General features: G+C 38.6%; 1 long non-coding RNA gene across 1 annotated transcript; it reads right to left on the bottom strand.

Annotated features, from left to right (window-relative positions):
- Positions 1-11,305: 11,305 nt before the first annotated feature.
- LOC137595703 (uncharacterized) lies at positions 11,306-13,309 on the bottom strand. The gene is made up of 2 exons (XR_011035451.1): positions 12,355-13,309; positions 11,306-12,187 (listed from the first exon to the last, which is right to left on the bottom strand). It is a non-coding gene; the product is annotated as an uncharacterized lncRNA (long non-coding RNA).
- Positions 13,310-13,894: the final 585 nt, after the last annotated feature.

Raw genomic sequence — 13,894 nt, 5'->3', positions numbered from 1 at the left:
TTACAGTTGTTGCCCTGTTTTTAAAAAAACAGTATGAGTGATGTGAAGAAGCAGAACACAAAAACATGTCAAATTTCAAGCTGCTATAATAAATGCAATAAATCAACAACATGACAACTGTGAAGTTCTTTTTGTTGGTGAATTCTGCCTCCATATCAATAAATGTATAAATACATTTCACCGAGAGAATCACTCTCTAAGAATTGCTAAAACAACCTTTTAACAATTCTTCCAAGCAGCTTCGGGCACCATCATATCACTGACACTACGCACGTCACCGTAAGTCCGAGGTTCGTATTTTCATTGCATTTTCCACATATACAGTATATATATATATATATATATATATATATATATATATATATATATATATATATATATATATATATATATATATATATATATATATATATATATATATATATATATATATATATATATATATATATATATATACTGTATATACAATACATACTGTATATTGTGTGTGTTTTTATAAACACACACAACCGAGCTCCCCATTAAATGGCCTATAAGAAGATCCTTTCTTAAGATAATGTGGATCAGAAATGACACACATTCACTACATACGGTCTACAGTATTTTTGTAAACCCAAGCTGGAAAAGAAATTTGAAAAAATCTATCACTAAATAAAGCAATGAACAAATACATACTGTATATCAGACAGAAAAATAGCATTGCACTGCCAACTCCATGTTTGACTGTAGACATAGTGTCCTTTCTTGGAATGTTGTAAATGTGTCTAACATGAATAAACACCTGGTAAAATAAAAATACATCTAATAGCGAAAGAGTGCATCGTGTTTGAGAGTCAGCTGTCCTGCAGCAGCTGCAGCTTACATCAATATGCCTGCAGTGCCCATGCAATTGCTCATGGAAAATTGAGCCCTCCGTGAAATATGCAACTTTGGATGTTTTAACATAAAGTGAAGCACGGACAATATATTAGCTAGCTGAATCACTAAAACAAACAATGCCTGTGATTATGACAACAGTGATAGAACGTACAGATGATTTAAGCATTTATTCCACTTCTTTCAATAAGACAGACTGCAGGCTACAAAGATATACTTTCACACTTCGTACTTTGCTATTATCAATTTTTAATCAATCAACCTGTTTCTATCTGTATGGCCCAAAGTCACAAAATGCATTTCACTTAAGGGGTTGAGCAATCGGTGTACACTGTGCACTCTGTCCTTAGACCCTCAATTCAGGTGTGAGGGGAAGTAAAACCAAGAGGGAGCAATTAAGCAACTTCAGGAAGAGCCTCAGGGAAGGGACCCTATTCCAGGTTGAACAAATTTGCAATAGATGCCATGAGGACAGAACAGTTCAATAAAACCACATAATATGCTTAAATTATAATACAGGAACATATGATGACCAAAATGACCTTTGCTCCTCCAGTGGGACAGATGTTGGTACCACATTGTCAGCATCAAGACCTGCAGAACAAGAAATTTGCAGTCGAGAGTTGGAGAGACACAGCTCGGAGGGAAGAGGGGTAAAACAGACAATCAGTGGACAAGGATTATCATAAATGGAGTGTAATCATATTATTGTTATAAAATAAATGGATAATAAAATACTGATCGTAGATCTGAATCCAGCAGCTCACAGTGTGAAGAACAGAGAGGACAGACTACAGGAACAATGTCCTAATAAAAGCAAAGAGGCAGAGAGCAGAAGAAGAGAGCACTCAGTTTGTAAGCAAGTCCCCAGCAGCCTAAACCAATGGCAGCACAACTAAGGGCTGCTTTAGTTCACCAAAAAACAGCTCTGTCTACAAGCCCTATCAAAGACAGGTTTTTAACCTAGCCTTAAAACATAGGGTTTGTCTGAGCTGATTCCACAGCCTTCTCTTGGAAATTTTTTGAACTACAAATAATCCTGCATTCTGTGAGCGAAGTACTCTGTTGGGGTAGGAGGGCACTATTGTCACTCATATATGCTGGGGCTTGTCCAATGAGAGCTTCATGGATCAGAAGTTAGTAATGGTCTTTTTGACGGACGTTTTTGTGATTTGTTTTGTCCAACCCTGTGCAGATGCTCTGTCAGTTTCTTGATTTTAGTCAAGTATGATATAACAGTTTAACAGCTTATGCAGCTTAAATCATCCCCTGTCCACGTTTTCCTGTTGTGTTTTATTAGATGTTTTGGAGTGGACAGGGATGAACATGGTGAGTGATCCATGACTAAACAGGAACAGGGGTGTGAATTGGGGTTTTCTGCACTCGTGTCATCAAGCTTTCTTTCCTGTCACAGTCTTTTTTATGAGGTCAGGCTTACTATTCAAACTGTCTGGATGAGTCACACTTCCTTAACCCCCTGACAATGTGAACAGAAAAACTTGCTCTGTCCAACAAGCCCAATGCACCACATCATGAGTCATCACTGTTTCATAATGCCACCACAGGTTCAGTGTGACTCACAAAATGACAGACGTGATGTGCCAAATACCATCTCGGAGGATAATTGGCAGAGCTAATTCATTTTTACTAGAGATTGTTTTACCAAATAAAATTTCTCGTCTTTCTTATTGACCAATAAAGTCCACAACGCAGTCATCATATTACTAGAGACTTTATAATACTGCCAATCCGACGCTTTCGGTTGGATGTTTTGACTTTACTCACTCAAATCAGATAACAGTAAAATCCATCTGACAGAATGTGAATCTTGACATTCTTACATGATGTGCCTGGCGCCTTCATTGTCAGCAGTAATGGCTGACAACTGTTGAGTAGATATGTCCAATAGTGGATTGAATGAACAGTCATAATGTATTTTCAGTGCCAACTGCAAAGTGATCACTTTCATAGGGATAAGTAAGAGGACCCTCCATCCTTTGCCTCTGCTGTAATATGGCTTTTTAGCAACTGCATTACAGCCATGTATGGATTTCTATGAACCTTAAAACCTTTATCACCGAACAAAAAGGGGTGTCACCTGTGATATACTGGACAGTGCGGAGTACAAGCTTAAGACTGAACGCAGACGGCAAAGAACTGAGAGTAAGTTAGATTTTTTTTTTGCATAATTGCATTATTATTGTCATTATTATTGATTTTATATTTTTAACTGGAGATTTCTATTTTTCAACTACATATATTCTTAAATATATCTACCGCTAATCTTATGATCAAAAGCAACAACTTTATTTGTGAGACTTAATCTCTGAACCAGGATGGTTTGAGTTACTAATTTATGCAATCTAGAACAAGTCCAAAATACCCGACAAAAGAAAAGCATAATTTCCTGAGAAAAGCCAATATTGCTTTACAGGCAACCTTAAATACATTTCTCAGTTGAGTAAAGTATGAATTTCTTAATACATATAATATACAGTACATCCACTATGACTGACTCCAGATAGCAGAGTATTCGGTTTGTGGGCTGTGAAAGTATTCGATTTGTGGCTGAAATCTAAAAAAATCTTAAAACACTGGACCCTGATAAACACTCTTACGGCTTTTGAAAAGCTTTTCGATCTGCTCCCCTATGCTGTTCTCTCATTACCCTGGGGCATAGTATACACCATAGAAAAGAAAGTACTTTCTATAAAGGACTCTCAACTCCAACATTTGAATGACATTAATGGACCTCATGATGTCATTCTTTAATGTTGATTGTGAGGATCTAAACTGTGTGCCATATTTCCACGAGGGATGTAATCATCCTGTGACTAAAAGCCGATTAGGCATGTGATGATCATCTTGCACAGTGTTTCAAATTAAATCCTTAATATAAATTATTTGTCCTGGATTCCAGATGTCATTTTCTTTTTGATTCTCTTCTGACCGCCAATGATCAGTCTTACAAAAAGCTTCATAGCCATTATCTCGACATACAGTCAATTGCACTCTAATTAAAAGATAAAGAAAAATCTTAACTAGATTTAACAGTAGAACATACCACACATCAGCAGTTTCTTGGCCATTACCACTCACAAGAACTTATCTTAAAGGTCCTGTGTGCAAAAGTGGAAGTAAGTCAAAGTTATATCTTCTCTGGCTGCTGATTAGATCTATATTCCTCTACAAGTTAAAGGTTTTGTAATTCAGATAAATCATGTGGTTTGAAGTGTACTTTCTGCCACACACCTCATGGGAATCACTGTGCAAAATGGAATTTGTAAGAAACGATGGCATAAAACTGATTTACAGACAAATGTATCAGCTTCACAGTTTGATTGGAAGACACTCTGCCCGTGTCTATGTTTGGCTCCTGAGCCGTTAAATTAATGGCACAGCCACTTGACATCTCAAGCATGGGCAGAGTCACGAGGTGAGATTTCACATTCCCCTTTTACAGTGTCCCAGTATGTCTTCAAATATCTCCAAGAGGAGGAGTAAGGAGTCAAAGCATCATGTCTTTGAATGACTGATGTCATACCGTAACATGACACATGAGAAAAACCTTCAAGGCAGAATTTCCTTTGCCCCATGACCCCACTTCATAGGCCCTCAAGACTCTCTTGACGCCTGCAGTGACAGAAACACCGTGATTGTGAGACAGAAAACAAAGCACCAAATAAATTAAATAGTAATGCTAAAAATAATTTTATTAGTTATCTGAGTAGCCAATTGACAGGGTGAGTTTTCAGAATCTTTGAGGTCCATAGAAAAAAAACAGAATGATAATGATAATAATATTATTATGTAAACATGAAAGACAGTTTCCCCATTAGATAGATATGTATGTCATTGCTTATCAATCTTCAACTCAATCACTTTTTCGTCTGATGTACAGTATTACATAACTATAATTTTCTGCATTATTTTAACTGAAGCAACGATTTAAGAAAGATAAACTGCAAATTATACTGCAAATTATAAGTGAGAAAATATCTCCATTAATAGAAGCAATTTAACAACTGTAAAAGTGTTAATGCTGCAGCCAATGAGGCCTAGAACTCGACATTTTTGTCTTGCTAGCGTACTAGAGTACAAATATGAGAATCTTAACATCTCTTACCAGATTCTCTGCATTAAACTGATAAGGATTTTACTCGCTTAAGTTGACCATCATGCAAAGCAGTTTCAGGACTGAGCACTCTATCCTCTGGAAACTACCAGCATGGTCAAAGCCAAGACTGATGCTGGGTATCCAAGGTTATTGTTGCGTGCAGCCTCCAACTCACAGTTAACAAGGGGCTCTTACAGTAATGCTGAAACATAAGTTAGGTGTCAGTGACATGATCTTGATTAATGCTATCTTCCTGTGTATTTTTAGTACTATGTATCACCAAGCACTCCAATGGAACCACTTGTATTGGTCTAACATAAAGCATTTTCCTAATATCAACTTATTTTTATCAAAACCCTTTTCCACTTTCAACATTAATTTATGGAACGTTGAGGTTTTTTTTGAGTAAGTCTGTGGGTTTCTGCTAAAGACTGGTTCAACTTCTATAATGAGATTTGTAACTAAACAAGAACCAAAAGGCCTGAGTAAGTTGCAAAATGTGGGAGACATTGTCTTATTTTTTTAAACTTTGAAATAAGTTCATTTATAAATCTATCAATCAATCAATCAATCAATCAATCAATCAATCAATCAATCAATCAATCCATCAATCAATCAACTTTTATTTCTAGTGTGCTTAATGATATCAACAGACATTTCAAAGCTCTTTTACAGAAAGAAAAACTGGATATATGGGGCTAATACTGGTCTATATGGGGTGTGTATATGGGGCTAAGCTATAGCCCCAAACATTCATTCATTTACCTGCTTTTGGCCGCATTTCTTTCAATTTCAAGAGGGAAAAACTGTTTGTTGGTGCATTTGGTTGCACTGTTGCATTATACAGCAATGCTTCTCATTTTTTTCTGTTAAGCTCCCTTAGAAAGAAGAAAACATTTTGCACCCCCATCCGCCGCCATGCACACTCTTTGGTGTGTGTGTGTGTGTGTGTGTGTTGGGGGGTGCATGCGTGTTCTCAGTGGAAAAAAAAAAAAACCTCTACAACATAATAATACAAGTGGTTAATACTCCCTGCTCAGGCTGTATTAACTACAGGTAATGGCAAATTACATGTAGATGTGAAAGCACTACTGCCACCTACTGTAGTGGATATGCAATTACACTGTATTCTGGTGTGACAATGAAATAGGAAAGGGTAGTTCCAACCCAGGCACTTCATCTCCCCACTATTTAAAAATCACTGCCTCACAGCAAGAAGGTCCTTGGTTTTGAAATAACTTACTAACTAACTAACTAACTAACTAACTAACTAACTAACTAACTAACTAACTAACTAACTAACTAACTAACTAACTAACTAACTAACTAACTAACTAACTAACTAACTAAGTAACTAACTAACTAACTAACTAATTAACTAATTAGGATTTGAACTAATTAGTTTTTGAACTAGGTTTTAAACTAACTAGATTTTGAACTAACTACATAAACAGCATATTTATGTTATTATTTATGTGTGTTGTTTATGCTTACACTGTTTATGTTTACACTGTACTGTATGTTTGCACTTTTACACCAATCCTGCTTCATGTGCTTTCAGTTGTCCCTTGGGGACTAATAAAGTTTTTTGAATTTGAATTTGAAATTTGAATTTGGTTTGATTCCACCTGTGGCTTTTCTTGCAGAGTATGCACGTTCTCCCCATATCTGTATGGGTTCTGTCTGGGTTCTCAGGTCCAAAAAGACTCCAACCCCCAAAAACATGTAATTTTGATAAACTGGACACTTTCTAGAATATAGGAATGAGAGAATATAATGTGTGAATATAAGCGTAAATGTTAGTCTGCCTCTGTTTGGCCCAGCATTAACTGGCGGCTTTTCCAGGGTGCAATGTCTCAGCTGGCCATGGGCAAGAGGGGGTTTCACCCCAGATGAGACACCAGCTCATCACAAGGCGTGTCATCACAACAAACAGCCATGCACACTCACACCTGGACAGTTTGGTGTGACTAATTCACCCTCAGTTGCATGCATTTGGAGGTTGGAGGAAGACAGAAAACCTGGAGCGAACACACATAGACGTGACGAGAAAATACACACTTTGCACAGAAATAAATCAAACCCAGAACCCTCTTCTTATGAGACAACAGTGCTACCAACTGCACCACCAAGCTGTCCATATATAAACAAATAAGTTACAATTTATTTCTGGAACACAAAAATGGGAAACCATCACTAATCTTATTATTAAAACATTTGATGTTTGTCAGGTATCATAAATACTCTTTGCACTTTAGTTAAGAATGTCATACTGATGTGGCCGAAACCATTTTTACCAAATGTATTAAGAAGTCTGCTGATGTCCAAATTGGACAGTTGATACATTAGTGATTGAGATGCAGAGGCAAAATCCTGCATCCTATCAACCTTGGATTTTATATGAATCAATATTTGAAAAACAAGTTAACAGGTATCAAGCCTGCATTCAGATGATATACGATGGCAAACCAGTGCCTTGGAAAAGACACATACAGTTAATTAGTATTCACTAAATGTCCTCTTCTGCAAGAAGATTATGAACCATGGGTAGTCTAGAAATGACTTCTATCAAATTCACTAAATAGTGCAAATTACTTATTTCAGGGAGAATCTGGTGTGGCTCTGAAATTGATTTAGCTTCACTATGTAAAAAAAATGTTGAATCCATGTATTCATTGAATTCTGCACAAAACATTTTGAAAACCACATTGCACCAGTTTTTCTTATCAACTGAGTCTAAATATAATTTATGTTTTGTTATGGTTATCTCAAAAACTCTGAAAAGGTTTGGCAAATCCTATGATAACAATAATGTAATTTATTTTAACTACTAATTTTAATACAATAGTTGGAGGGCACATTTGATTATATATGCAGCTGTACTGCGTTTAGTCATCAGTCCTTATCTAAATTATAAAACAGTAAATGTTCAAATAGAAGGTGAATGAAACAATTCTGAGTCACTACCAGGTGTGATGGTTGACAGAAAAACGAGGAACAGTTGGTGTCTGACTTCACCAGCTGTTAGATAAATTTAATGTTGTGAACTGAATCAACCTGCAGGTAAAATCCTAGTGGAGATATGTGTGTGTGTGTGTGTGTGTGTGTGTGTGTGTGTGTGTGTGTGTGTGTGTGTGTGTGTGTGTGTGTGTGAACTAACTTATATTACCTTAGGGTGATTTCAGACCTGGATTAGACCAACGTTGTGGGGCCCAAAGACCTTAGGCACCCCAAAATGGTGGGCCCCACAAGGTTTTTCATTGCAAAAGGCTCAGGGGACACTCCTGATATGCCCCCTGCCTTTTTTTTGACATGTCCCATAAGGTAGCAAAAGTTGGGTACAGGTGTGTGTGCATTTTCACCCTGGTGGTAGGAAATGGTACTGCATCGCACACACACTCCAGGAAGTGTGTATCCCAACTTCCTGCAAGAGCAGGAAAAGCAGGAAGTGCTGCTGAGCTGCATATATGGACATATTTTTTCAATGCCATTGTGTTTAATCCAACTCTACAGCAAATGTTAATGTTAGATAATGTTAGCTAATGCTAACGGTAGCTAACGCCAACATTAATGCTAACGCTAGCTAACGAGCGTTAGCTAGCGCTAGCGTTAGCGTTAAATAACGTTAGCTAGCGTTAGCGTTAGCTAGCGTTAGCGTTAGCTAGAAATAGCTAACATTAGTATTAGCTTTTATTGCTAACTGCTGGTCATAATGATGATAGTTAAATGACATAAAAATAAACAGATGGATGGATATTTCAGTAGAAATGTAGAGATGGATGGGTGGAAAGATGGATGGACATTTCAATGGAACGCTCATGCAAATGTTTTAACCACAATACATGGATCTCTTGTTTATGCTTTATGTTAGCTAGCTACAAGCTAGTGTTAGCACTCTATTGTTAACTGCTGGTCTTGATGATCATTGGATGGATGGATGAATGGATGGATGGATTGATAGATGGATGGATGATAGATAAACAGAAGATGGATGAATGGATGGATGACATTTGTACATTGATAGTTTTTCTATGCCATTGTGTTTAATCCAACTCTGAAGCAAATGTTAATGTTAGCTAATGTTAACTAACGTTAGCTAGCGTTAGCATTAGCTTGTATTGCTAACTGCTGGTCATGATGATGATTGTTAAATGACAATGATAGACAGATGGATGGATGGATATTTCAATAAACCTCTGCAGCACATGTTTAACCACAACTTCAAATGGATCTATTGCCTGTGCTTCAGAGCTTTTTAGCTAGCTACAAGCTAAGGTTGGCTCGCTTTCTTTTGTTAACTGCCGGGCATGATGATCATGATTTTTAAAACACATACATGGATGGATGAATGGAATATAGATAAATGGGCAGATGATAGATAGATGGGTGGATAGCTGGTTGAACGTTTCATTAGAACTCTCATGAAAAGGTTTTCATTTTAATTAAAAAAAAAAAGTTTTTATTAAGTGTATTAATCCCCAAAGGGAAATTAAGACTCCACTCTACACACAGGTTAGTAGTTACATGCATCTAAATAGTGTGTACAGGCCTGTAACACACACAAGGGGCCTTTGGGCATGCAGGTGAGAGGGAGGTAGAGTGGCGGGCAGCTCCGTCGTGGTGCGCATCCAATGCGCAACTTCTAAGATGATGGCGCCTTGCTCAAAGGCACCTCAGCAGTGCTCCAGACGTGAGCTAACACCTCCCACCATCAGCTCACACTTTGGGTGTTTTTGGGCACGAGCGGGAATCTGAACCCCCATCTCAGAACATTGGACGACCCGCTCTACCGCTTGCTTTACCACTGAGCAACTGCTGCCCCAAAACCACAATACATGGATCTCTTGCTTATGCTTTAGAGCAGCGGTCCCCAACCTTTTTTGCGCCACTGACCGGTTTCATCTAAGACAATATTTTCACAGACCGGTCTTCATTTGCTCGATAATTGTTAATGTTGCCAGGACAACTGTTGTCTAATAATAAATCCTCCGCAGTGGTTTTATATAAAATGCAGACATTGTTGAAACAGACACAGACCAATGGATGGATAGATGGGTAGATAGATGATAAATAAACAAAAATGTTGAAATGCTAGTTTCACCGAGCCTTTGTATGCTATTGAGGGTCATTAGCATGAGACACATCACCTGGGTTAATCTGCTGAGACAATCTTTTTTGGAGTTTCGAAAGGACCTGATTGTAAATAGGCGCACAGCCTATCTGTGAACCGCGCGCAGCCTATCTGTCTCCCTAAAGTGGTGTTACAGAAAGTCAGTCGGGCAACGCGAGAGGGGACATGGGGAGAAAGACAAACGCTGCAGGTACATTAATGGTTAGAAGTTATAATTTTGCTGTTTCAATATTTAAAACTTTCTTAACTTGTTAAACTAGTGTCAACTTATAAGAGCTCACAACCAGCGCCAGAAAATGAAAGTTATTAAAGGACAGTAAAGTTAATTTTAAATGACATATATGTTATTTATCATAATGAAAAATAGAAGAAAAAATCGATTTTAAATGTGTAGCATCATCAGTTTGGTCAAAAAAGCTTAAAATCTGCACCGCAGCAGCTTCCGCATTCAGTGGTCACGTGGGCGTCACTGGGGCCGAACATAGCTTAGCGGCCATAAGAAACAATACAATCCACGTCGCGGTTAACTCCAAAAATATCATGATTACCTGCGCAGTGAACAGTTGTGTCAACAGAACAGCAAAAACGACGCGAAGACAAGGACCTGTCGTTCTTTAGAATACCTTCTGGGAAGGTATCGCGCTAAAAATGCTAATGCGCTAGCCCATCAATGAGATTGTACATATTATGATAGCATTGAGCTAACTGCATTTATTACTATTGGACTGTGTGGAATGAATAACAACTCTAGTTGTTATTCATTCCACAGTGAATTTATTCGAAAGTCGCGTCTGTTGTGTCAAGTCTGTTGACACAACCGTTCACCATGCAGGTAACCATGATATTTTTGGAGTTAATCGCGACGTGGATTGCATTGTTTCTTATGGCTGCTAAGCTATGTTTGGCCCCAGTGACGTATGACGCCCACGTGACCACTGAATGCGGAAGCTGCTGCAGTGCAAATTTTAAGCTTTTTTTGACCAAACGGATGATGATACAGATATAAAAAATGTTCTTCTATTTTTCATAATGATGAATAACATATATGTCACTTAAAATTAACTTTACTGTCCCTTTAAGTGATGGGAATTCCAGCTCTTTTTTTGTTGCTTTCATCAATATATTATACCAATAATATAAAATTATAATGTAAAATTATGTACAAATGAATTAATAATGTAAAAATCTCGTTATACTTTTTATTTATATATGTTTATTATATAAGTATGCCTTTATTTTTTTCACTCTACAGTGCACTTTAAATGAATTTAAACTTAAAACTTATTTTATATAAAACAAATCGACAGTCAAACAACACAGAATCCCTTAAAAACTCGTAACACAACAAAATATAAATGAAAATATGTAAAACAAAAGAAAAAGATCAGCATCCAAATAATGTGTTTAGTGAAGATTGGCATTCAGAAACACCATGTGTGTCCGCTTTGAGGGACTGATTCGGCTTCTTCTGTCAGTCATGATCTGCCTGGTTTTGGAGAAAATTCTCTGGGAGGGAAATGACGTTGCACCAATGCACAGTCTCCATGTCATCACGTGTGTGAGGTGTGGGCAAAGTGAAGCCTTGTTTTCCCACCAGTTTAGTGGATCTGCACGTAACTGGCAAAGGGGCTCCTCAAGGTAGGGTCTCACTTCCAGTATTGCATCTGCTGAAGGCTTCCTTCTTGTAGTGTCTTCACTTGCTCTTTCTTCAAAGAATCTCCAAACAGCAGATGCTTGTGGCCCCTCTTGCTCATCCTCTGCTCCATCTTGGCCCCCTGGAAGTGGAGTTGGCTGGTTGAACCTTGCTGCTGCTGCAGTTATTCTCTGAATAGCTTCATCAACTGCTTTAGTGTCATTGAAGGTCAGTTTCTTGAATCTTGGATAAAGAATGTTGGTTTCTGACAGAACAGTGTTATATTCCATTCTATGGAACTTTCTGTCCATGGATGCACAGGGAGCCTCTACTAGCTCTTTCACATGCTGTGGTTACGCTGGTCTGGTTCTGAGCTGTCACTCTCTGCAGAACCCTGCGCAGGATTAACATTTTGGAGGCTGTAACATAGCTGAAAAAGAATAAACAATGGGTGTTAATATTACGCTTTGTTTTATGTGCAGGTGTATTAAAATTATTTCATGTATACTCAGCCTTTTATTCCAGTAATGCAACAACAATTACTACTACTAATAATAATAATACTAATAATAATGTAACAACATTTGTATACTGCACCTGTCTGCACTGATCTCCACAGCGACCTCCTCAAATTGCTCCAGAACAGTGCATGCCTCCTGCAGTACCTCCCATTCCTCTTGGCTCGGAGGATCGACCGGTACATTGATAACAGCTAGGTTAGAGATGACTGCATCCTTGGACTCCAGAATCCGTTTTATCATATGAAAGGTGGAGTTCCACCTTATCATACAATCTTCTCTGAGCTTCAGCTCAGGCATGTCCATCTGTCGTTGTGTTATTTTGAGCCTGTGTGTGGCTGTTGTGCTCCTGTGGAAATATTCCACTATTGACTTTCTCCACAGCAGGCTTCATCACCTTCAGAGCATCTCTCACAATCAGGTTAATTGTGTGTGCAAGACATTTCATAATTGTGCTGGGTTCATTTCAGGGTTTTAACTGCTTTGGTTATGTTCGCTGCATTGTCAATAACACAACCACCTACTTTGTTTATAACATTCCACTCTTTTGCCACTCTGAGCAGTTCCCCTGCTAAGTTCTCAGATGTGTGTCTGTCACTGAACTCAAAACAATTCAGAAGGCAGGACACCATTTTATCGTCTTCAATAAAATGACAGGTAACTGACGAGAAGGATGTGGGGGTTCAGGATGTCCAGCTGTTGGTTGTTAGAGAGGGCTTTATTAACCCTCTCTTGCAGGGATGATTTTTTTGAGAGAGGGTTTTCATGCTTGGAATGTTGTACACGTGATCTCTTCTTGGTGTATTCTATTGATTAGTCATGCGCTACAATTTTGTAATGTCCTAGAATTCAAATTCTTTATTTGGGGGCCTTTAGCAGGTATGAGATTAAAATGTGATTAATTAGATTAATTACAAATCCTAGTTTTAATGAGATTATTTTTGTAATCGCCTGACAGCACTACTTTTTACCGTGTTTAGGAATATCCTTGTCCCTCCCTGTTGCTCCTGTCTGGCCTCCCCTGACTCTGCTGTCCTGACCTGCGGTGTGGAGCTGCCGCCGCCCCTCCCCCACCCCCGCTCCCCCCCCTCCGCTGTGAGAGACTGGCGGTCACTTCTGAGTGTGAGCTGACGGCGGGAGATGTCACTGAATGCAGGAAGGCCCCTTGTGTGTCTCTGAGTGTTACGGGCCTGTATGCATAACACCAGAACTAATAGTGGGGTCTATACTGTGCTACTAATAATTTTCCTACAGGGATTAATAAAGTATATAAATTTACTTTATTAATCCTGGGCAGAAATTATCTACTATCTGCTGTCATACAATCACAGAATTTACAATATTACACAGACCACAAGACCGCGTTTAACTTGTGAGCATACATTCAGAGGTCATGTAGCTGTTGGGCTACCAGACCTGGTTTCCCTCCTGAACTCCTTCATGTATTCAAGGCGTCAGTGTGGCTGCAGGGAGCCAGTCCGCTGTCACGTGATCAGTGTGGCTGCAGGGAGCCGGTCCGCTGTCACGTGATCAGTGTGGCTGCAGGGAGCCAGTCCGCTGACACGTGATCAGTGTGGCTGCAGGGAGCCAGTCCGCTGTCACGTGATCAGTGTGGCTGC

This window comes from Antennarius striatus, chromosome 5 (genome assembly GCF_040054535.1).
Source record: "Antennarius striatus isolate MH-2024 chromosome 5, ASM4005453v1, whole genome shotgun sequence".
Classification (NCBI taxonomy): Eukaryota; Metazoa; Chordata; class Actinopteri; order Lophiiformes; family Antennariidae; genus Antennarius; species Antennarius striatus.
The sequence above is the reverse complement of the archived record's forward strand: the minus strand, read 5'-3'. Positions and strand labels throughout refer to the sequence as shown.